This window comes from Phyllostomus hastatus, unplaced genomic scaffold (genome assembly GCF_019186645.2).
Source record: "Phyllostomus hastatus isolate PE091 unplaced genomic scaffold, TTU_PhHast_1.1 phas_scaffold_555, whole genome shotgun sequence".
NCBI lineage: Eukaryota > Metazoa > Chordata > Mammalia > Chiroptera > Phyllostomidae > Phyllostomus > Phyllostomus hastatus.
The window spans coordinates 12,806,226-12,831,274 of record NW_025334036.1 but is presented as its reverse complement, the minus strand read 5'-3'; the positions used below and the strand labels follow the sequence as shown (position 1 = coordinate 12,831,274).

At 46.9% G+C, this 25,049-nt stretch overlaps 14 non-coding genes across 14 annotated transcripts; all 14 read right to left on the bottom strand.

The window, feature by feature from the left end:
- Positions 1-288: 288 nt before the first annotated feature.
- On the bottom strand, positions 289-381 carry LOC123809822. The gene has a single exon (XR_006784111.1). It is a non-coding gene; the product is annotated as a small nucleolar RNA SNORD116 (small nucleolar RNA).
- A 543-nt stretch (positions 382-924) lies between these two features.
- Positions 925-1,018, bottom strand: LOC123809821. Its single transcript, XR_006784110.1, has one exon. It is a non-coding gene; the product is annotated as a small nucleolar RNA SNORD116 (small nucleolar RNA).
- A 570-nt stretch (positions 1,019-1,588) lies between these two features.
- LOC123809815 lies at positions 1,589-1,682 on the bottom strand. Its single transcript, XR_006784104.1, has one exon. It is a non-coding gene; the product is annotated as a small nucleolar RNA SNORD116 (small nucleolar RNA).
- A 562-nt stretch (positions 1,683-2,244) lies between these two features.
- LOC123809811 lies at positions 2,245-2,337 on the bottom strand. The gene has a single exon (XR_006784100.1). It is a non-coding gene; the product is annotated as a small nucleolar RNA SNORD116 (small nucleolar RNA).
- A 552-nt stretch (positions 2,338-2,889) lies between these two features.
- Positions 2,890-2,982, bottom strand: LOC123809812. The gene has a single exon (XR_006784101.1). It is a non-coding gene; the product is annotated as a small nucleolar RNA SNORD116 (small nucleolar RNA).
- A 613-nt stretch (positions 2,983-3,595) lies between these two features.
- LOC123809813 lies at positions 3,596-3,688 on the bottom strand. Its single transcript, XR_006784102.1, has one exon. It is a non-coding gene; the product is annotated as a small nucleolar RNA SNORD116 (small nucleolar RNA).
- Positions 3,689-6,556: 2,868 nt separating this feature from the next.
- On the bottom strand, positions 6,557-6,649 carry LOC123809873. Its single transcript, XR_006784158.1, has one exon. It is a non-coding gene; the product is annotated as a small nucleolar RNA SNORD116 (small nucleolar RNA).
- Positions 6,650-7,182: 533 nt separating this feature from the next.
- Positions 7,183-7,276, bottom strand: LOC123809814. The gene has a single exon (XR_006784103.1). It is a non-coding gene; the product is annotated as a small nucleolar RNA SNORD116 (small nucleolar RNA).
- A 2,230-nt stretch (positions 7,277-9,506) lies between these two features.
- LOC123809872 lies at positions 9,507-9,599 on the bottom strand. The gene has a single exon (XR_006784157.1). It is a non-coding gene; the product is annotated as a small nucleolar RNA SNORD116 (small nucleolar RNA).
- Positions 9,600-12,077: 2,478 nt separating this feature from the next.
- LOC123809818 lies at positions 12,078-12,171 on the bottom strand. The gene has a single exon (XR_006784107.1). It is a non-coding gene; the product is annotated as a small nucleolar RNA SNORD116 (small nucleolar RNA).
- A 557-nt stretch (positions 12,172-12,728) lies between these two features.
- Positions 12,729-12,822, bottom strand: LOC123809820. Its single transcript, XR_006784109.1, has one exon. It is a non-coding gene; the product is annotated as a small nucleolar RNA SNORD116 (small nucleolar RNA).
- A 2,111-nt stretch (positions 12,823-14,933) lies between these two features.
- On the bottom strand, positions 14,934-15,026 carry LOC123809871. Its single transcript, XR_006784156.1, has one exon. It is a non-coding gene; the product is annotated as a small nucleolar RNA SNORD116 (small nucleolar RNA).
- Positions 15,027-17,064: 2,038 nt separating this feature from the next.
- LOC123809817 lies at positions 17,065-17,158 on the bottom strand. Its single transcript, XR_006784106.1, has one exon. It is a non-coding gene; the product is annotated as a small nucleolar RNA SNORD116 (small nucleolar RNA).
- A 536-nt stretch (positions 17,159-17,694) lies between these two features.
- On the bottom strand, positions 17,695-17,788 carry LOC123809819. Its single transcript, XR_006784108.1, has one exon. It is a non-coding gene; the product is annotated as a small nucleolar RNA SNORD116 (small nucleolar RNA).
- Positions 17,789-25,049: the final 7,261 nt, after the last annotated feature.

Sequence of the window (25,049 nt, the reverse complement as noted above, 5' to 3'; positions counted from 1 at the left end):
AAGTGTGAGCCTGAGGCTATAATCAAAAAACATGAGCGAGTCTGATCTTTAACTCCTAGAAAAAGACCTGCAAGGGCTACTCGGAACCCGGACATGCAGCAGAGACATCTCCGCACAGTGTGCCTACTGGGCCTCCACCACCCTGCCTGCTAAATTTTAAAAAATGATAGTCAAAATGACGATGCCATGCCAATCAGCCCCAAACCACTAAGAGAAGTGGTGAAATTAAGACAGGAGGCTCCCTAATGCATAGACCATGCATGAGTGTGACTAAGGGGCATCTGTCCCTCACCTCAGATCTGATGAGAACGACAGTTGGAGTTCTCACTCATTTTGTTCAGCTTTTCCAAGGAATGCATTTTAGGGACTCATCATGGACCTGAGCACGCTCTGGGACTCAGGGAAATGTAGGGAAGCAGGACAGGCCAGACAGTGTGTAAACCAGTCACCTTAGAGCCCTGCAGGAGCGAGAAGCAGGCAGATTCAAGTCACTGAGCAAGAGGGACAGTCTCTCCATTCTCAGAGCAAATCCCTGCATACCACTGGGAACGTGTGGACACCCTGCTACTCTAGTGAGACCATTCAACAGTCCAAAATTGAGACAGAGGACATCTTACCTTCCTGAATGATCCATGTGTGAGGTACACCCAGAGACACAAACTCTCCAGGACTCCTAAGCAATTCACGTCACCAAAGAAAGATTGTCTCTTCATGGATGATGGTGAGCTTTGCATGGCCACCCCACCTGGGAAGTGTAGAGAAATCACATGCACATTTGAGAAATGTACTCAGCAATGAACACACTGATTATATACACAGTAATTCAAGCAGCTACATAAGCTAAGACCCTGGGTGGAGCATGCATGAGTGCGACTGAGGGACAGCTGTCCCTCCTTGCTGCCTCCCCTGGACCCTCCACGTGCTGGACCTCAGATCCGATGAGAACGACGGTTGGAGTTCTCACTCATTTTGTTCAGCTTTTCCAAGGAATGCATTTTTAGGGACTCATCATCGATCCGAGCACGCTCTGGGATGCTCTGCAATTGACCAGGGTCGCCGGTGCAGACCACTGTGTGAGCCAATGACCTGAGACCCCCAGTGCAGTGGAGAATCAGGACCCCAGCCACTGAGCAACAGTAGGAGTCAATCCACTCTTGGAGGGAAACCATGGGGCAAACACGGACACGCCATGTCTAGCAGTTCTAAGGAATCTAAAGTGATGGTAATGAACTGTAGGAGAGACCATCTTACCTCCCTGAGGGATCCACATGGACAAGGCACACCCAGAAACACACTGTCTAGCATCTCTGGTCAGCAAAGGAAAGAAAAGCTCGTCTCTTCATGGCTGATGGCGAGCCTTGCATGGTCATCCACCTGGGAAGTATAGAGAAATCACATGCACATTTGAGTAACTCACCCAGGTTCTCAGGTAATATGACCCTCACCAACCTTTCCCCCAGCTAAGCCTCACTCCTCCCAGTCAAGTGACCACAGGTGTGTGTGACACTATGAAGCTGACAGGTGTATGAGTGTGACTCAGGAGCACTGGTCCCTCTCTCCTGCCTGCCCTGGGGCCCTTGCACATGCTGGACCTCAGATCCGATGAGAACGACGGTTGGAGTTCTCACTCATTTTGTTCAGCTTTTCCAAGGAATGCATTGTAAGGGAGTCATCATCGATCCGAGCACGCTCTAGGACACAGGGAAATGTAGGGAGGCAAGACGGGCAGGCCAGTGGGTGAACCAGTGACCTCAGAGCCCTGCAGGAGCTTCATAAAGCAAGCAAATCCAAATAACTGAGCAAGAGAGACAGACAGTCTCTCCATTCTCAGAGTAAATCCCTGCATACCACTGCAGGTACGTGGACGAGCCACCACTCTAGCGAGTCTATTAAATGCTAAATAGATGGAAAAAACGAAAGTTAGAAAAATACATACCTTCCTGAGCAATGTATCTATAAGGTGCACACCCAGGGATGCACGCCCTCCAGGATTCCCACACAACTCTGGACATCAAAGGAAAGGCAGGTCACAGCTGACAGTGAGCCTTGCACAGCCACCTCACCTAGGAAGTGCAGAGAAATCACACGCATATTTGAGAAACGTACTCAGACACAAACATAATGAACATTATCAACAGTAATACCAGGGGCTCTATAAGCTAAAGCCCCGGGTGGAGCATGAATGTGTGTGACTACGGGGCAACTGTCCCTCACTGCTACTGTCCCAGGGGCCCTCCACGTGCTGGACCTCAGATCCGATGAGAACGACGGTGTGGAGTTCTCACTCATTTTGTTCAGCTTTCCAAGGAATGCATTTGAGAAAGTCATCATCGATCCAAGCACATTTTGGCACACTGGGTTACCCTAAAGGTTTCCTGAGTGGCTCATCTGGGGAGGAAACTACCTCAGAGTCCTCCAGCAGCCTGGAGCACCCAGATCCCAGCCACTGTGCAAGAGGGACACTTTCTCCACCCATGGAACAAAACCTGTATACACCTGGGGACACCTGCAGAGGCAGCCTCCACCAGTGCTACGTATTTCTAAAACAAACAGCAGAAATGGGGTCAGAGAAACGCTTACCTTCCTGAGGAATCCACATGCATGAAGCACGCCCAGGGACACACTCCCTCCAGGACTTCCAAACACCTCCAGCCATCAGTGGAAAGAAAAGTCATCCCTTTACAGCGGACAGCCTTGCATGGCCACCTCACCTAGGAAGTGTAGAGAAATCACACACACATTTGAGAAATGTGCTCAAAAACTAACACAACGAACATACACACAGAAATTTAAGAAGCTCTGTAAGCTAAAGCCATGGGTGCAGGATGCATGAGTGTGACCAAGGGGCAGCTGTCCCTCTCTCCTGCCTGCCCCGGACCTCCACGTGCTGGACCTCAGATCCGATGAGAACGACGGTTGGAGTTCTCACTCATTTTGTTCAGCTTTCCAAGGAATGCATTGTGAGGGAGTCATCATCGATCCGAGCACGTGCCAGGACACAGGACACTTATGCAAGGCATCCTGGGTGCTCCACCCGCTGAGCCAGTGACCTCAGCATGCTAAAGCAGCTTGGAGCACCTAAATCCCAGACACTAAGGAAGAGCAACAGTCCACCCATTTGTAGAGCAAAACCCTGAATACCCGAGGACACACGGACAGGCTGTCTGCAGCACATGTACAAATTCCTCAAACAAGAGAATGAACCTGGAAAACAAACATGCTTACCTTCCCGAGAAACCCAGTGTGGTGCACAGCGAGGACGCACTCCTGCAGGACAGCCCAGCACCTCCCGTCATCAGAAGTCTAAATGGCGGTCCCTTCGTGGTGACTTCGAGTCCTTCAAGACAACTCCGCCTGAGAAGTGTAGAGAAATCACAAAGAAATTTTAGAAAACTACTCAGATTCTTAACAAGTTAAGCCTGTCAACCATCCCACTGGGAGTTAACCTTGCATCTCCCTGTCATGCACCCCTGTCCCATATGAGTGACCGAAGGCCTATGTGACACCATGAGGCAGGCAAGTGTGGTGTGTACACGACTGTGACTGAGAGGCAGCTGTCCCTCACACTAATGGTCCTTGTGGCCCTCCTCGTGCTGGACCTCAGATCCGATGAGAACGACGGTGTGGAGTTCTCACTCATTTTGTTCAGCTTCCAAGGAATGCATTTTGAGGGAGTCATCATCGATCCAAGCACGTTCTCAAAGGCAAAAAATTCAGCAAAGTGGCTCTGTAGGTGAGGGAATGACCTCAGAGTCCTCCAGTGGCCTGCGGGATTTAGATCCCAGCCACTGAGAAGAGGAACAGTCAGTCCTCTCTTTGTGGGGAACCCGTGGGCCCTTCGGGACAGCCAAACAAGCCACCTTGACCAGCTCTACGAAACATGACAACAGCTGGCTGAACTGGCGCGGAGGAACGCTTACCTTCCCGAGTGTCGGGAGGGGTGAGGCTCACTGAGGGCCATGTCACCACTGCGAACCCTGGAGACCTCCGGGCATCCAGGCAGAGAACTCTTCTCTTCTTGGCTGATGAAGACCTCCACATTGCAACGGTACCTGACAACGAGGCAGAAATCAGATGCACGTTTGAGAAATGCCACTGGGTGAACAGGGCAAAGACCCCTGTCAACCATTCCCGGGGGGAGGATCTCACAGTCACACACTTCTGTCCCTGAGGTGTGACGACGGGAGGTGTGGTACCCACTGTGCAGTGTGAACATACTACTGCTGGGCCAGGCTCCCCAACTGGAACAGAAAGCCCTGTGCTTGGACCCTATTAATAGACCTACCTACCAGGTCTATTAAATCTAAAGTGCCAGCCACAAAGTGGTAGAGAGAAAACCTTACCTTTCTGAGGGATCCACAAGCTTGGGGCACCCAGGGTCGCCCTCGCTCCAGCACGCCAATGCAGGTCCGGCCATCAAAGGAAAGAAAAAGTCATCTCTTCATGTCTGACTGCGAGCCTTGCACGGCCACCACACCTGGGAAGTATAGAGAAATCACATGTACATTTGAGTAACTCACCCAGGTTCTCAGGTAAGACCCATGCCCCCTTTTCCCAGGTAAGCCTTGCACCTGTCTGTCATACACCTCTATCCTTCAGCAGTTAATTGCAGGCATGTGTGACACCATGCAGCAGGCAGGTGTGCAGGTGTGTGTGCGTGTGGTCCTGACCCAGGACTCTGTACCTGGACAAGCATGGCCGGGACCACGCCCCTACATTTACGCCCTGCTCTCAAGAGAAAAAAAACAGGTTTTCAAAAGAAAGGCTGCAAAGTCTGACATCCAGGCCCTTGTAAAACAGTCTATGGACTCCTCCTCTCGATGCTGCTCCTGAACAGATCACAGCGATTCCGCACACAACCTCTTCCTGACTGTAGATGTGAGGTCACCCTGGACACTGTGTGCAACGTCTCACAGGTAAACCACTGGGAACAGAACCCCGAGATCTCTGGAAATATAAAACCACCCATATACATGTGGCAACAATGGCACCTGACATAAGCGGCCTTAGTGTTCAGTGGCCAAATGCGTCCACAACACTCAGCCTGATAATTATCCTCACAAGACAGGTAGTAACCAGACAAAAATGGCCCCTGTTCACGAACCAGGACCCGGGGTAAACACCAACAGAAAATAGGGCATTTCCTCACGCAGGGAGTTCAAGGCCCTGAACTCTAAGGAAATATCCAAATACTAGGTGGCCTTGACTAAAAGAGCAACCTCATGTCTCCAAGGCACATACCAGAAGCAGGAGCCCCAGGCACTGTACCCACGTAAGGTGAAGTGTGTGTCAGCGGGCCCCAGGCAAGAAAGGTCCTGGGTGTGCGTGAGTGTACAACCAAGATCCAATGAGCGGACACACAGACGCCTTTGCAAACGTCAAATGCTGAATTCACAAAGACAAGGACCAGACTTGAAATAAGAACGAATCTCCTCCACATAATAACAAGGGTTCTTTCGAAGGGATATGGAAGTCCTCGGGCCATGCACCTGAAAAACCAGGGCCCACAATCACTGTCACATGTATAGACTCCCACGGGAAAGTCCAATCTGTGGGAAAATGGGGTCAGACACCTCGGCCAGGAAAATTGGATCAGCCTGGTGAAAGACAATGACCTTAACAATGCTATCGGTTTTAGGAGGGCAGAGATCAAAAGAAACGTGCCGCTAAGAAATCTGATCCAGAGTGGGTTGTACACTCAGCCGACATGGACCACTGTACCCAAGTCACTAAACTGAGCACCAGAGCCACTACTCTAACACAGAGACACCAAAAAGAGTCCTCACCCACCACAGTCTCCTAAGTGGGCTCCCTGATCCGTCCCTAGAAGGCAACAAGTGACAGCCCAGTCAGCAGCAAGACAAACCCCTGGGACGCCAACGACTTCCAATGGACCACACAGAGACACTGTGATGGCAGGAAGGCCCAGGGAGTCAAACTGTGACTGTCCTCTTGGTGACTTTCCATCCTAGCCAGGCCACCAGCCTACACCGTGTATTCCTCTCAGGGCTTCAACACAGCACAGCCCACATCTGGCTGCTGTCCGTGTGCACGGGGTGAGTGTGCTACAACTAGGAGATGACACTTGCAGAGCCCTAACCCAGTCATCTGCAGCTGGATGCCAGCTCCTCGGGGCTCTCAAAATTCCTCACCAAGGCAAAGTAAGGAACAGGTATCACGACCCACCAGGGCTGGGGACCTATTCAGGAACCATGGGAGCTCAGCCTCTTCGGCACCAAACTACAGAGGGTGAGAGCTACGCCTGCAGTGGCGGCCTGGACGACAAACAACAACGCCATGAGGTCACCTGGCCTAGGGCAATGCGAATCTCTCTCTCTGTCCTAGGACTGAGTGCGTAGAAAAAGACCACCACGCCAACACAGCCTGGGCATTCAACCCACAACCCCTGATTCACGGTCATCCAACTCCAGTGGTGGACGCACAGAACCCCTACATGGAAGGTGCTGCAATGCTGGGGTACGACGTGGTGCGTGCGTGAGTGTGACCAAGGAAAAGCTGTACCTCACTCTAACTGTCCCCAGGCCCTGCACGTGCTGGACCTCAGATCCGATGAGAACGACGGTGTGGAGTTCTCACTCATTTTGTTCAGCTTTCCAAGGAATGCATTTGAGGGAGTCATCATCGATCCGAGCACGTTCTGATACGCTAGAAACTTCAGCATGGCATTTTGGGTGGCTCACTGGGTGATCCAATGACCTCGGAGTCCTCCAGCAGCCTGAGGATTTGGATCCTAGGCACTAAGCAAGAAGGACATGCAGTCTTCTCTTTAGGGGGAACTCCATGAGCCATTCAGGATCCTCAAACAAGCCCCCTTGGGCAGCTCTAAAAATGCCAAGAGCTGATGTCTGAACACAGAGCAGAGGAATGCTCACCTTCCTCCTTAGGGATCCCAAGGGGTGGTGTTCCCTCAGGGCGACACCTCCTTTGTGAGGACGGGGGATCTTAGCCGCTCATGGAGATGAAGTCTTTTCTTTCCTTGCACTGCAGCTCCACCTGAGCAGGGGACAGAAATCATGTGTGCCTTTAAGAACTGAACTCGGGTGCTCAAGTAAGAATACCAACATCATCCTCTTCCCCTTCACAGTCCTTGCTTCCGCGCATCACGCGCATGGGTCTGACACGTATCTCCTGTCTCCTGCCTGCCCTGGGCCTCCACGTGCTGGACCTCAGATCCGATGAGAACGACGGTTGGAGTTCTCACTCATTTTGTTCAGCTTTTCCAAGGAATGCATTTTTAGGGATTCATCATCGATCCAAGCACGTTCTTCTAAGACAAGATTTTGGAAAGGCCATCTGGGAGGCTCATTCAGTATGATCATGACCCTCAGCACCAAACACCCCCAGCATGACACCAGCCAGGAGCATCCAGGTCCCAGCACCTGAACAAGAGGGACAGATAATGCACTCTTGAGCAAAGGACACGTGCCACTGGATGACAAGAGGACAGGCTACCTCTATGAGGCTTATGAAATGCAGAAGCAACTGGTAAAATGTGGGAAAGAGAAATGATTACCTTCCTGAATGATCCACGACCGTGGAGCGCACCCAGGGACACGCTCCTCTAGAGAGAACTCCAGAACAGCATTGCTCATCCCAGGAAATGAGGATCGTGCCTTCAAGGATGACGGCAAGCCTTGCATGGCCACGTGACCTGGGAAGTATAAAGAAATCACATGCACACTTGAGAAACGTACTCAGGTGCTCATTTACTGAGATGCTTACCCACATTTTCCCCCAGGTAAGCCTCCCACCTATCTGTCATGCACCTCTGTCCCTTAGGATTGACTGCAGGCATGTGTGACACCTGAGGGCAGGTTTGTGTGCTCCTGAGAGAGGACTCAGCTCATAAAAGAATACACCATGGGCCCAGCACCCTAGCATGACATGTGAACCCTAACTGGGGAGACTGTACAACAGTGCACAGGCTCGTCTTGTCACAGCCATTCCTGAACAAGTCACACTGGTTGTCCCTACACATCTTCCTTAGCGCAGATGTCTATGATGTTCTGGACAGAACCCAGTGACGGCTGGCACTCCACAACCCCCATCTGGTGGTACCAACTGTACCCCATGAAGGCAGTCTCCCAGGGAGCAAAACCATAAAGATTTTGCTTTTTTCACGAGGCCACAATCTGGGATTCAGCAAGTTTCCCAGCCCTCAGCATGTAATAAAACGGACGTCACAAAGGTCAAGGGTTTCATTCATGAAGGCAAAAGCAGGAACTGAAATAAAACAAACCTTTCCCACAAAACCAAAGTAGCCCTTTTTCAAAGGACTAATCAGTCCCTGGTGAAGGATCTGACAACCAGTGCTCCCACTAGGTGCCAAGCCCACAGACTTCCAGGGAAAAACCCAAATCCTCAGAAGAAAATGTAAGACTGCAATCGCAGGAAATTTGAGCCATCTGGCTGAAGTCCTCTGACCTGAAGACCACCGGGCCTTCCGAGGGCAAAGGGTCGAAAAGGAATGCCTGACTATTACATGTGAAATACGGGCTATAAAAACACACAAGACATCCACAAGGTGTTAGTAACAGAACTATGGGTGCCCTCCTCTGAAATGCAGACATTGATGGGACCACCTACCTGCACGACAGCATCATACAGGAGTGTGCTAGTCATCCTGTGCACACAGCAACTCACAGCCTCATCAGGCCCTACAAACATCCCTGGAAGCTGAAGACTCCTTTTCACCAATCGTAGTTCATCTCATTGAATCACTCACCAAGCTGCCTAAGAGGTGACCTTTCCTTCCTTGACAAAGAATCAAACACTACAGAGACACCCTGGCTGGGTTATTTCAGTTGGTTAGAGTGTCGTCCTCATACACCAAGATTGTAGGTTCAATCCCCAATTAGGGCACAGACAAGAATGAATCAATGAATGCATCAATAATGAAACAATAAGTTGATTTCTCTCTTCTCCTCTGTCTATAAAATTAACTAAAAATATTAAAAAAGAAGAAAGCACAGAGTCTTCATATCAGTGTTTGGAACACAGCCCACTCCAAGGGGCACCACCATGCATGTGGGCTTAAGGAGTATGTTACAAACAGGAGTACCAATGGCAGCACTGAGACCCAATCATGTGCCACTGGCTGCAAACATCCTGGGGAAGTAAAAACGCCTGGGGTCCTCATCAGAAGCCAGGGGACTCTTTGTTGCCTAGCACCCAAGTCAGGCCCTTCAGGAGATAATTATGAAGAAAATCCTGGATGACACATATCCACATAATGAGTAAACTAGACCAAGACCAATGCCAAACTCTCCAACTTCTGGGACTGAAATTATAGAAGGCTACCATAAAAACAAAGACTGGGCATTCAAACAGGAAGCTTTCATTCATGGACACCCAAAAATAGAGGAGAACGCACTGAGCCTCACAAGGACGTACTGAGAAGCCACACCATGGGTGATGCTTGCAACTGTGTGTGATGAAAAGTAAGCTGTCCCTCACTCTAACTGTCCCCGGGGCCTGCACGTGCTGGACCTCAGATCCGATGAGAACGACGGTGTGGAGTTCTCACTCATTTTGTTCAGCTTTCCAAGGAATGCATTTGAGGGAGTCATCATCGATCCAAGCACGCTGTGGGATGTTGGAAATTTAACAAGGCAGGCAGGAGGTCTCATTGAGTGAGCCATCAGCTCACTTTCCTCCAGCAGCCTGCAGGATTCAGACCCCAGCCACTGATCATGAGGGACATCCGTCACTCGTGGAGGGAAGGCCCACATGCTGTTCAGGACATCCAACCAAGCCACCTCAGGCAGCTCTGAAAAATTTAAAAGCTAACTAACTAGACATGGAATAGAGTAACACTTACCTTCATAATTAGTTTCCAGGGCTGGTGCGCAGTCAGGAACACAGATCCTCTGGGACTCTGGGGACCTCGTTCATTTACAAAGAGGGAGATCTTCACTTCTGGGCCAACAAAGAACCTCGACCTGCAGCTCTGCCTGAGAAGTGGACACAAACATACGTGCATCTGAGTGATGTGCCCAGGTCCTCAGGGAATTAATCCATGACATCCTGCCGCCTTAGCAGGGCTTGCACCTGACTGTCACCCACTTCTGTCTCTGAGGTATAATGTGAGATGCCTGTGATGGCAAATGCGTGGGTCAGTCTGCAAACCAGTTGCATGTGTTCCTATGCAGAGACCTCCTCATCTGAACCAGGGCACCAATGAGTCCTGGCACCGACTGCTGGCCACACTTCCTGACTGCCATCAAAGGAAGACTCGATTCTTCAACGTGAAAGAGAGAAATGTTGACCCCATTAGGATCCTAAAATAGGCCAAGGACTACAATCCAGTATCTTCTCCTTCCAAATAAAAAACCATGTGTGCCATCCTTGTACACGCTATACATTACTGTGCATGTGAAACTGCACTTTGTCCCAACCAAACTGTTACAGGGGACATAAACTTGAGAGAAACAGAGACCCCCCCAAAATAGGAGACCACCCACAGCACACTAGGTGGGGCTCTCTACCCCACCTGGGACAGAGAGCACACCCCTAGAGAAGCGTGAGTTCATATGGGGCCAAGTGACCATGGACCAGGGACCTTTTCATGCACGAAACACCAAAGGGCCTCAAGGGCCAAAATGAAACAACGGGTGCATTGAGGGCCCTCTACCGCTGTGACTGAGTGAGCAAGCATATATAACACTAGGCCACATTCTACTCCAGAGACCAGACTTTCCCAAACTAGAGGAATTCCAGACTCTGATGTTCAAGTAAACTTTCAAATGTTAAGGTAGCCTTGCTGAGTGGCGTCTTCCCACTTGCTGGGCAACTCTCTGCCAATAGAGCTGTGAAACCCAGGCCGCTCTGGGCAGCAGAGACAGCAGGGAGGGACAGTTGTGAAGACATACAATGACCCCATGAGAGGCAAGGTTATGATGTCTCCTTCCACATGCGAGCTCCACCCTTGACATGATGAGCTTCACTGCACCATACACAGAGACGTTCACAAACACATTATACAACGTATATTATATTTCATTCCATGTAATCTGATATCTGTTCACTGCTTGGTGCCGGGCATCCTGGTGATCACAGGCTCTGACACGCCCACAGGCTGGCACCAAATGGTCAATCTCAGTCCCTCTGTGGAAAGGGGACACACCTGTGCCAAGCAAACAGCCCCCTCCTGGGGGACTGGGATGCTCCATGCCAGAGGACAAAGGACAAAGAAACTACTCACTAAGCCCTTCAACCACAGATGGCCAAATGACACCATGGGCCCTTGGACCCCTTCAAAAATACTTGGCAAAATAATACTGACACCGAGAACCACAACCGAAGCAGTGAGTGAACAAGGTCAGAAACCACAGACCACAGTCAGGTCTGCTGCCATCTTCCCTGTAAGGCAACCACAGTCTCCACCACCAAGGACACAAGAGGTCTCTGACATCTAATGACAAAGATGTCACAGGAACACAGGGGAACAATACCACCCATGGAACCACACTACCCCTGTCTGCTTCAAGACCTTCCATCCCTCTCGGGGCCAGCAGTCACCTCAAGGTCTTGATTTCAAGGACAAAGGGTGAGTCCAGTCCCTGGCTGGCCGGCTTCCATGGAAACTGGGTGACTAGTGAATAAGAGAAAAGGCCAACTACAACCTCTCTTTACCTTCCTCCCCATGCCATGGTGGCTCACATGTCCTGAACTACATGACAGGCAAGACAGACTCATCAATGACCCTGACAGGAGTTCTCAACAGAAGCCGTGCAAAAGACACAGGTTCCCCACTCGGAACTCCAAGGACTACATCTGAAACAGGACCCTGGACATGACACGCCAGGGCCGTGGTCTCCATGAGCCTGTGCCACAACCACACGGCATACTGTCAGGAACAGAATAGTGCTAGCTGACAAGACAAAAGCCTGGACATTCACCCAAATACCATCGATCATATACACCCAGCAAATGCCATGGAAATCCTGACAGTCAGTACGAGGTTCCCTGATACCGAGTGCCTGCGTAGTGCATGTGTGAGTGTGACTAAGGGGCAGCTGTCCCTCTCTCCTGCCTTCCCTAGACCTAGACGTGCTGGACCTCAGATCCGATGAGAATGACGGTTGGAGTTCTCACTCATTTTGTTCAGCTTTTCCAAGGAATGCATTTTTAGGGACTCATCATCGATCCAAGCACGCTCTACACCGCAGGGCACCTGGGCGACGCAGCCCTGTGTGGCTCACTTGGTGAGCCTGTGACCAGTGTCATCTGGTGGCCTGGAACATCCACATACCAGCCACTGAACATAAGGGACAGTCCATTCTCTTCCAGTGGAAACCACCAGAACACTGGGGTCACATGGACAGGCTGCCTGTAGCAGACCTGTGAAATCCTGCAGGAAATGGCAGACTGTGGGTCAAAGGAAATCTTACCTTCCTGAGGGATCCGCATGTATGGTGCACACCCAGAGGTACAATGTCTCCAAATCCCAAACAACACTGATCAATGAAAGGAAGGTAGGTCCCCTCTTCACCAATGACGTTGAGACATGCACCGACACCCCATCTGGGAGTTTAGAGAAATCACATGCATGTTTGAGAAGTGTACTCAGAAACTTAACGCAGAGAAAAAAATACAACACTGGGACTGCAAATTCTCAAATACTGATGCCCCGGGTGGCGAATGCATGAGTATCACCAAGGGGCAGTTGTCCCTCCTTGCTGCCTGCCCTGGACCCTCCACGTGCTGGACCTCAGATCCGATGAGAACGACGGTTGGAGTTCTCACTCATTTTGTTCAGCTTTTCCAAGGAATGCATTTTTAGGGACTCATCATCGATCCGAGCACGCTCTGGGATGCTGTGCAATTGACCAGGGTGGGTGGGGCAGACCACTGTGTGAGCCAATGACCTGAGACCCCCAGTGCAGTGGAGAATCAGGACCCCAGCCACTGAGCAAGAGAATTCAATCCACTCTTGGAGGGAAACCATGGGGCAAACACGGACACGCCAAGTCTAGCAGTGCTAGGGAATCTAAAGTGATGGTAATGAACTGGAACAGGGGCCATCTTACCTCCCTGAGGGATCCACATGCACAGGGCACACCGAGGGACACTCTCTCTCCAGGACTCCTTAGCACCTCTGGTCAGCAAAGGACAGGCAGTTCATGTCTTCATGGCTGATGGCGAGTCTTGCACATCCACCCCCCCTGGAAAATATAGAGGAAGGACAAGCACATTTGAGAAACTCATCCAGAATCTAAGGTAACAAAATTGATGGCCACCTTTCCCGCAGGTAATCCCTGCCCCTGACTGTCATACACTTCTGTCCCTTGGAGGTGACTGCACACACACGTGACAGCATAAGGCAGGCAGGTATGCACGTGTGGTAATGCATGGTCCTGACAGTGGACTTAGCTCCTGAACGCATACCTTGGACCCAGGTCCCCTGAAGCATACTCAGCTTCTCAAAACCAGAAGACATGGCCCTGAGAGGAAGCATGCACGCAAATGAGGAAAATTCCCCGAAAATCCACAGGCGCCTCCTTTCACAGCTGCTCCTTCGGAACAAGCACACCCACTGTGCTCACGCCTCTGCCACACCCATGAATGTGGTTGTCACCTTAAGACACTTCGTCCACACACAAAATGAGCTATCACTTAAATCACACTGGAAAAACCACCCACTTACAGATGGCACCATCGGGACCTGGCAGAACTACCCTTAGTCTTTAGTGGCCAAATGAGTTCACATGAAGAAAGTGAATCTAGTTTTCTTTTGGTCGCCAGGTAAATGGACAAAATGGCTCTTGATCACGCACCATGACCCAGGGTAGCAATCAACTGAAACAAAGGTGCAGTCACCTGCAGGGACTGGGCATCACCCAATCCAGGGAAATTCTACGCCACAACCTTCATGGAAATATCCCAACACTCACTGCCTTCACAAAAGGCACGTCCACATGTCTGCCAGGGAAGGTTCTAGCAAACTAGCCTCAGGCACCACACACCCCTAGGGTTCAGTAAGAGTCACAGAGCATAGCTACAGAAGATAACGATTTCACATGATGTCATTACTGGTATGCACAGGTGAACCCACAGATGGCACATGGTAATGCCACAAATGACTTTAGAGAGTAAAACGCAATATTCACAAAGACAAGAACAGGCCACCTTGCGCAGCTCTAAGAAATGTGAACGCTACTGTCGGAACTTGCAGCGGAGGAGCACTTACCTTCCTGAACGGTGCCCAGGTCTGGTAATCACTCAGGGTCACATCTCCTCCGGGACACACATGGACCTAGGTCATTCAGGGAGACACAGGTCTTTTCTTGATCATGAAGAACCTTGCACTGCAACTCTGGCTGACAAGTAGACAGAAACAGGTGCATTTGAGTCATGTGCCCAGGTCCAATTTATGTCATCCTCTCTCTCACAGTGGGCCTTGCAGCTGACTATCACCTACTCTGTCCCTGATGCATGCCTGAATGCTTACGTCATACCATGCATGTAAGGTGGTTGGTAAATATGTTGTTGCATGTGTTCGTGGGCAGAGGCTGCTGCAGCTGAACAAGCGACAGAACTCATCGCCTGCCACAAGTCCTGACAGCCATTAAAGGAAGACCATTTCAAAAATAAAAAAAAAACATAAAATAAGGCAGCTTTTTTACCTAAAAGGGTTCCTAAAATGTGCCAAGGACCCCCTCTGCATTATCTCAATGGACTGTTGCAGCAACCACTATGTAGACTTTACAACTAGAGTATGGGCCAGCTGACAAGTTAAGGAATCGCCACTCCCCCCAAAACCCATCAATGACAAATTTTCAACTAACCCAGTGAAAATCCTGACACTAAGTCAGGAGGATCCCTGATGCTGAGGCCGTGGGTGGAACGTGCATGAGTGTGACAAGGGGCAGCTGTCCCTCTCTCCTGTCTACCCTGGGGCTCCACGTGCTGGACCTCAGATCCGATGAGAACGACGGTGTGGAGTTCTCACTCATTTTGTTCAGCTTTCCAAGGAATGCATTTGAGGGAGTCATCATCGATCCAAGCACGTTATGATACACCAGGTAATTTAGCAATGCCACCTGGGTGAGTCAATGATCTCAGCCTCTTCTAGTGGCCCGCAGGTTCCACATCCCATCCACTGAAGACGACAAACATGCAGTCATGCTTGGAGGGGAACCCCATGAGCCACTCAGGACAACCACACAAGCCACCTCTAAAAAATTTGATGAGTGATGGATGAATTGGGATCAGAGGAACACTTACCTTCCTGAATGGTTTGTAGGCCCAGTCACTGAGCACTCAGGGCCACGCCTCCTCGGAAACTCTCAGGGACCTCAGGCAACCAGGGAGAGAGTGGTATTCATTTCTGGGCAGACGAAGAACCTTGCGCTGCAGCTCCACCTGAGAAGTGGACAGAAACATACATGCGTTTCAGTGATGTGCCCAAGTCCTCAGGAAATTAATCCATGACATCCTACTTGCATTGATTGTCACCTACTTCTGCCCCTGACAAATCATTCAGGGCTTCTGTGATCCCATGCATGTAGGTCAGTGTGCAAATATGTTGCATGTATTCATGGGCACAGGCCTCCTCATGTGAACCAGCGAGCCCTGGGCTCTGATTGCCAGTAACAATCCCTACCTGCCATCAAATAAAGACACTATCCTTCAAAAACGTAAGGTAACTTCTGGACACAAAGGGGCTCCAAAAATGCAGAAGGACACCCCCCTGCAATATCCATTCCTTCTACGCCCAAGTGCACACCGCCCCCCTACCGGCACTCTGATGATGGTGCAGGAGAAGCAAACTCGAACATTGGGGCCCAGCACATGCTCACAGGTGACCTGTGCTTGATGGGAACACAGTGACAGCAGAGAAAATGACAACTGACAGTGCACCTGGTACCAGAAGCACACTGGTTACTCAGGCCCGAGTGCACAGAGAGGGATCAGATGACTTCATCCAAGTCAACTGTTCGTGGACAATAAGCCAAAGGCCCTCCATGGGCCAACGTGAAACCAGAGGGGTATTGGGGTCTTCACCTGCCATGACTCAGGAAGTGAGAACAATGGAAAACAGGCCATGTTCGCACCCAGAGACTGACATTCCACACAGAGGAATTCAGGGCTCTGACATTCAAAAATAATTCAGATACGAAGGGTTTGTTGTTGAAAGCTGCCTTCTCATGGCTGTATGCCAAGTCTCCCATGGGCCACCCTGGGCAGTAGTGACCAGCAGGCAGAAGAGGGGTAAGATTTCAACATTGCATATGGCAGCCCCATGAGCTTCAAGGTTATGACGTCTCTCTACATGGTAGTTCTGCCCTTGACCTCACAGTGCTCCAATGTGCCATTCACGAAGACATGAGGAAGAAATCACAATGCGTGAGACATTTTCCAGGACAGAAACCTGATTATAGCTGTGTGCTGGGGATCTTGGCTCTCAAGGGTTCCTGTGACCTGATGATGATGCCACTAGAAACACAATGGGACAGTACAACCCATGGGAGCCCTGGAACCACAGGATGGCCTGTCCTTTCCAGACCACTGGTCACACCTCTGTGTTCACCTCAGAGCTAGGACAACAGCACAGTCCCTGGGAGGCCATGTTAGGTGGGAAGCTGAGTCACAGGAGCTGCCAACTGCACACCAGGACCTACCCGCCCCCATTCCGAACCTAGTGACAATTTCTGCACTGAGACAAGAGTCAGGAACAGGTTCCCCAAACTGCCAACAATAGGACTGTAATCAAAAATCACAGAAGCTTTGGCTCTTTCGCTCCTCACGCGGAGCCCCAAGACCTTTGTCTCCAGAAAAAACCTGGTCAGAACACGCCCAGGCCAAGGACTCCATGGGCTTCTGCCACAGCCACGCCACACCAATGACTGCTGGAACTAAAAGGTATGCTAGTTCAGAAGCCGGAATGACTGTCTACTCACCCACATCCTACCCTTATTAAACAGCCAAATAATGCAGTGAAAATACAGTTAAGTGAGGAGGCTCCTGCTTGTAGAATGCATGAGTGTGACCAAGGGGCAGCTGTCCCTCACTCTTCCCTGCCCTGGGCCTCCATGTGCTGGACCTCAGATCCGATGAGAACGACGGTTGGAGTTCTCACTCATTTTGTTCAGCTTTTCCAAGGAATGCATTGTGAGGGAGTCATCATCGATCCGAGCACACTCTGGGAGCCAGGACGTGTGAGCCAGTCCGGCTGTGCATCTCACTCAGTGAGATGAGGACCTCAGCATTGTACACTGGCCTCAACCATCCAGATCCCAGTCCACTCTTGTGCAAAAACTGCATGCTACTGGATGACATGTAGACAGGCGGCCATATTTGCGTCTCTGAAATTCTATCTCAAGCAGCGGAACATAAGTCAGAGGCCATCTTACCTTCTGGAGGGATCAACAGGTACAGTGCACACCTGGGGCCACACTCCCTCAAGGACTCCCGAGCACTTGTGGCTATCAATGGAAGGGCAGGTTGTGTCTTCCTGGCTGGTGGTGAGCTTGTACGGCCACCCCACCTGGGAAGTGTAGAGAAATCACATGCACATTTGAGAACTATGCTCAGCAACGAACACACTGAACGTATACACAGTAATTCAAGCAGCTACATAAGCTGAGGCCCTGGGTGGAGCATGCATGAGTATCACCGAGGGGCAGTTGTCCCTCCCTGCTGCCTGCCCTGGGCCTCCTTCCACATGCTGGACCTCAGATCCGATGAGAACGACGGTTGGAGTTCTCACTCATTTTGTTCAGCTTTTCCAAGGAATGCATTTTTAGGGACTCATCATCGATCCGAGCACGCTCTGGGATGAGGCCATGTTAGCAAGGCTGGCTGTGATTCAGGGTCACCTAGTGAGCTAGTGACCTCAGTATCCCACACCTGCCAGAAGCACCCAGATTCCAGCCACTGAGAGGGAGGGACAGTCCATGCACTTATAGAGCAAAACCCCACAACACTGGAGACACTTGGACAGGCTGCCACAGGTAGGTCTATAAAATCCTAAGGCAAGTGACAAAACACAGCTCACAGAAATACTTACTTTCTTGACCAATCCATACAGATGGTATACCCAAGGTCACACTCCCTCCAGGACTCCCACACAGCTCTGGCCATCAAAGGAGAGCAGGTCGTCTCTTCGTGGCTGACGGCAAACCTTCCATGGCCACCCCACCTGGGAATTGCAGAGAAATCACATGCACATATAAGAAACTCCCCTAGATTCTCAGGTAATGTGACCCTCACACCAACCTTTTCCCCAGGTAAGCCTTGCACCTGTCATGTACCTCTGCCCCTTAGCAGTGACAAAGGGCTGTGTGACACCACGAGGCAGGCAGTTATACAGGTGTGTGTGCACGTGGTCCTGACAGAGGACTCAACTTCTGAACAAGCATGGCCTGGGCCATATCCCTACCCTCACATGCTCCTTCTGACCAACAAAATGAGACTTTTAAAGACAGCATCTACCTATGACCTCAAGAGACTTCGAAAGTAGTGTACAAGCTACTTCCCAGCTGCTCCTTCTTAGCGACTCACCCCCATTCTAGGCACAGCCCCTCCTGCTTGTGAACCTGATGTGTCCCTGCAGCCTCCACAGGTGAGCTTCACTGGATGGAAACCCACCAACCACAGAAACAACCAACCACCGACGTAAAGGCTGGCAACTGACAGTACCACAGGGCCCAAGTTGCCCTCGTGAATCTTCACTGACTGAGTGACTTGTGGCCAGGCACCTGTTACTCCTAACTAACTCTAACCCCCTCGGCGGAACAGAAGGAAACCGGAGGACCATCTGTGGTCTTTACTCACCGTGACCCTGAAACACAGGAGGGAGCTGTCATCCATCCAGGCACGTTCCACGCTGCAGGAGATTCGGGACAGCAGCCTCGGCAAGTCTTCTGGGAACTCAATGACAGCCCAGGTCTCCAGAAGCCTGAGAATCCAGATCCAAGGCAGTAACCAAGTGGAACTGTCCCTCTGCTGTCAGGGTGAAGCCCTCACACACCACTGGAGACACACCTGTAGTCTTTCTGGCAGGACTATGAAATCTTCAAGTAAATGGCAGAACTCAGGGGCCAAGGGATGCTTCCTTGGTGAGCAATTGCAGACCATGGTACACATCCAGGACCATAGTTTTTTTCCATTGATATTTTTTCCAAACATCTCCAGTCATTAAAGAACAGAAAGGTCTTTTGTTGGCCAACGGAAACTCTTACTTGTCATGTCTACCAGTCCAGTTTGGAGAAATCATGCATGCTTGGGAAAGTTAATTCAGGGCAGGCTTTGTAAGGGTCAGTCATGAGCAATACCTCACTTGTGCCAGTTTCTCGTTCTGTGTACTGCATGTCCCACAGCAAACTGTGATGGGAACAGGGCACGTTGCCATTCAGCCATCTTGGCGTTCCTTCAACTCTGGGCTTTGTTACAGTGACTTCTAACAAAGTTCAAGTATGATTTGTCAAAGTAACATCTTCTCGACTGGACCCAAAACTTCATGAAATACACTCAAATATCATGTGCACAGGCTTTTGAGGTGTCTTCAAGGAACACTCTTAAACATTTTAATTTTTATCAATGGCAACATGGGACTCAACATATTCCCATTCCTTGCCACATTTATGTTACAAAGGATAAATGAACAGACACACTTCCATCATGAAAACAGTAGGAATAGAAAAAATAAATTATCTCCATCACAAATAAAAAAAATGTAAGTTTACTTTAGCAGTATTTATATATGATGTGTTTTATGGACACCACTTATGTAGAGAAAATATAACCCACTGACATACAGAAAAAAATTTCAAATTATTATGACGTATAAGCACTTGTTTTCATAATATATAATGAACTCTTTCAACTCAACAAGAGGACAAATAACCCATTAAAAATGTAAAAATTAATTTAACGGACATTTTCTCACAAAGACATACAAGTGGCAAATAAACCCACTGAAATATGCCTGACATATCACTAGTGACTGGGAAATAAAACGTGAAATAAAAAGTGAAATTGACAAATGTGGTAGCACATAAAAATACATTCATCCACAAATAAAGTTAAAATACATCAATTAAATTATCCAGTAAAGAAACAGGAAGATAAATTATTCTAAAAGTCCTGTCAGGGAACCTACACTAATTACTAAATGTCAAAACAGGTGTCACTAGTATTAGTGTCACAACTGACAAGAAGGGAGAAAGGGACAGAGGCATATTTCACAGAGTGATGGCCAAAAATTCCCAACGCTGATGAAAAATGATAATCTACCTAGACTGCACAGACAGTCCAATGAACTCCATGTAGGATAAACTCAAAAAGATCCCAGCTGAGCCACAAGGTAATGCAGATGTGAAAAGCACAGAAAACCTTCAAGGCAGCACCAGAGAAGTGGCTCATCACAGCCAAGCAACCCGCAACAAGACGGACAAGTAATTTCTCAACAAAAAAGTGGGGGGCCAGAAGGCAGAAGGATGACACATTGCAAGTCCCGAAACAAAAAGCATTTGGAGCAGGAATTCTTTATTTGACAAAAATTACCTGTAAAAATGGAGGTGAAACTAAGACATTCTCAGACGAACTAAGACTGAGAATGACGCTGGACAGCAGACATGCCCAGCAACAATGGTGGCAGACTAGAATCCTTGAAGCTGAAAGGGAGGACATACAGTGACTTGACTCCATCAGAAATAAATAATAAAGGAAACTACACAAAAAAATATGAGCCAGTATTAATGTATTTCAGTAACTTTTTTTCCTACAATATTTTTAAAGTAACTGCATAAAAATAATTTTAAGTCAATGGTTATGAGTATGTATCATGCAGAAATACAGTCTGCACGAGTGTGCTTGGCAGCGTAATAATATGGGTGTAATAATTTATGGTTTTGTTTTTTTTAAATGCACGTCACCTGTGTATTACTTCTTTTTAAAGATTTTATTTATTTATTTTTTAAAGAGAGAAGGGATGGAGAAAGAGATAGAGAGAAACATCAATGTGTTGTTGCTGGGGGTCATGGCCTGCAACCCAGGCATGTACCCTGACTGGCAATCGAACCTGCGACACTTTAGTTCGCAGCCCGCGCTCAATCCACTGAGCTACACCAGCCAGGGCTATAATTTATGGTTTTAATTTGAACATTTCACCTAAAATGTCCTCTAATGTGCTTGAGTGTGATACGGTTATGTTACAGAATTACATGCATGTAATTTTATAATAAATAGCAGGGGCGTTGCTTGTGACCAATCCTGTATGTATGAAAGCATCACTGGTGAAAATGGCAGCACAAATGGAAAATCGGGCAATGTGAAACAAAGATTTTATTTAAACTGCTGTTGATTAAACTAGAATGTTACAGTGATATTAACTGTTATCTCCAGGGCAACCACTAAAGAAATAACTAAGAAATGTATATTTAAAAAAGAAGAAAATAAAGCACATAAGATGGTACACTAAGTTATAACTCTTTAACATACATGCAGAATGAAAGGAAGAAGAAGAGGGCAAACAGCACATAAGACACAAAGAAAACATGTGGCAAAACCCTCCTTTGTCAGTAATTGCACTAAATGTAAATGGTTTAAATTTATAAGTAAAGGACACAGATTGGCAATGGGCATTTGAAAAGATGATACAACTACACGTTATCTACAAGAAACGTATTTCAGACTTTCTGACATATTTCAGATTTTCAAACTCTAGCATTGTTTGACATACTTCACAAAGTCTGGACCGGGAACATTTAAGACAACAATTCACAAAGGAAGAAGGGTATATGAAGTACAATTTCTTCATTTAACCTAAAGTTTTAAAATATTGAAGAATAAACTGTGGTAAATAAATACATATACATCCAAAAATCAACAGTACTTATACAGACCAGTGATGTACCATTTGAAATATAAATTTAAAAATACACACAAAAGCTCCAATAACAAAAAACTACTGAGGTATATGGAAAATGTGTATACTGAAAATAAAGAAAATTGTTTATAAAAAAATCAAAGATGGTGTAAATGGAAATTAAGTACCATGTGTATACTATGAAAGATGATAAAGATCTGATGTAATGGCAATCAGTATTAGAATAGGATTTTTATATATATGAACTGATTCAGAAATAGATAAAGAACTAAGGAATACATAAAGAAGTGTTGGATAAAGAAGAATGAAATTGGAGGAGTCGTATATACCTAACTTTAAATACATTACAAAAACACTGTAATCGAGCCACTGTAAAATTCGGTACACAATGGCATGTATATGAATAGGACAGAATAGAGAGTCTAGAATCCATATAAAAATGTCCACTGGGCTTTTCACAAAGATAAAAAAATAATTCCATGAAGAGACAAATGGATGTTGCGATAATTTCTCACACAATGGAAAAAAATGAACCTCAACTCTAACATATAGACAAAGAAACTCAAAGTAAAGATAGGATTAAATTACCCATCTTAATAAAACACTATAGGAAAAATTATACAGAAAATCTTTATTACCCAGAGTTAGCTGAACAGCTATTAAACGTGTAACCAAAAGTATGATTAATTAAAAAAATGATGAGTTAGATTTTATCAAAATTATACACATTTACTGTGACAAAAACAGTATGTATAGGATAGAAAGACAAGTCCTAGGGAATTACGCTGACTGAAATTGCCTCAAAAGCAATACATTGTATGATTTCATTTATGCAACATTCTCAAAAGACAAAAACTATATCGATACACAGCAAGTGTTAGTGGTTGCCATGAGTTAAGAGTGGGAGGAAAGTATGACCATAGAGACACAAGGTTGTCTGTGGCCACAATTAAAGGCCAATTAAAGGCCAAAAGCTACACTAGTTCTGTATCCTGATTATGGCCACAGTTACGTGTGCACAAATAAATGTACACCAAAAGAAAACGGTGGAATCGACTGTATAAAAACTTTTAAAAAATCTTTAATTTAAAATAAGTATGAGAATAAAATACCTAGGAAGAAGCTAAAATGGTGTTTATTTGGAGTGCGCTCAATCTATACACAGAGTTGGGGTAACTGACAATTTAACACTTTCAGACCTTTGATCCATGAACATAGTATACATCTGCATTTATTTAGGTCTTTGATAACTTGCACCAATGTTTTCCAGTTTTCACCACATAGATAGTGCACGCTTTATTAGATTTACACTAAAGGAACTCATTTGTATGCTCATATGAATGTGAATAGCATTGTTTTAAAGTCCAATTGGTTGTTGCCAGTACACAGTAATATGGTTGATTTTTATATATTGAGCTTGTATTTTCTAAACTTACTAAACCAAGCTTGTAGTTCTATGATTGTTATTGTAAATTTGGGGGAATTTGTAACATAGTCAATGAGTGAAACACTTTTTGAAAAAACCTGTTGTCTTCTTTTCTCACCTTTATGCCTTTCGTTTTTTCTCTTGTCATATTGCATGGGTTATGCTTTGCAGAACAATGTAAACAAAAGTTAGGACACAGGACTTCCATTATTTTGTTTGCAATCTTACAGGAAAATAACTTCTTTTAAAACTACACTGGGTTATGAGCTTTTAATTCTTGTCATTTTCAGTATAAGTATTGTATGCCAGCATACTTCTATACATTGAGACATCAGCCACCCACCACAAATCTACTTATATGCTAACACAGCCAAATATACAAATATGTATTTCTATAGTCACTTTCATTAGATAAAAATATATTCTAACGTTCCTGTCATTCATATTCACTGTCAAGCATTTTTTAAACATTAAGCTTATTGGGATGGTACTGGGTAAAAACATATATGCATCAGTTATACATTTCTATGACTCTTAATATTAAATTAGGCATTTTTTCATGATGGATATCCGGAGTCCCTTTTCAGTATCTGGTAGGGCTCCTTTCCTCACTGCTACAATTATTAGTCTTCATGGCTATTTCAATAATATTTGAGCTGATCTGAATGGAATTGCCAGGTTGTGGAGCAATGATTGCAAAGATTTTAATTAGTCAATTAAGTGACTGACTTGAATAAAATACTACTTGAAAGTTGGTGACAAGAACTTTATCAAGAGAAAAACTGAATTCATCTGTTCCTAAAATATCAAACAACAACCCGCAGGTGACAAAGCCTTCTGCATAATGATTCCAAAGAATATACAGAGCATTGTTCTTATTGATGGCTGTTTCCATTTGAATAACAAATAATTAATGATTTACTACATGAAATTCATTCCTTCTCCACTTAATCCAAGCTAATAACCTTTGTGCGGCCAACACAGTATGGAATGTTGAACATTGTTGTTTCTCAGAAAAAAAAATGAAATACTGTGTGATTCCTTATCATTTAAAATTTTCATGACCTTAGAATGATCTCCTAACATTTAACATATAATTTTCCACATCAAAAAGGCTTATTAAAGCCAAATCTTAATGATGCAAAGAGTACCAATGATCTATAATGATGTTATGGCTCAGATAAAGGTGATCTGAAGAATATGATGTCCTTAAATGTGGGCCTACATTCTGACACCACCATAATTTCTTCCATGGCTATCCAACCCAAGGCCTGCTTGCGGCCCCAGGTGGCTTTGCATGCAGCCAAACACAGAATTGTAAACTTACTGAAAGTCTCTTTTTTGTTCATCAGTTTTCATTAGTGTTTGTGTATTTAATGTGTGTCTCAAGACAATTCTTCTTCCAGAGTGGCCAGAGATGACAACCCCCCCCCAAAAAAACAAAAACAAAACCAAAAAAACAGCTTATTCTTGGCAAAAGCATACATTATTGAAATATGGAATTGTAAAAAATACATGATTTTCCAAAATTATACATATGTCTATCTACCCCAAACTCATATAAAGTAAAATGTAAAATTCCAGAATGATAGTGAATACACTCACCATGAAAGTGACCCATTAATGAAGACACATCTCCTCCAGTGAAGCACAGGACAGGAATACAGCGACTTGTAACGTCAAAGTATCTTGGTGCAGCCCCTCACCGCTGCTCTCGCAAGTGGGGAACCTTGCTGTCAGCCCTTCCGCCTCGGAAACAAATGACAA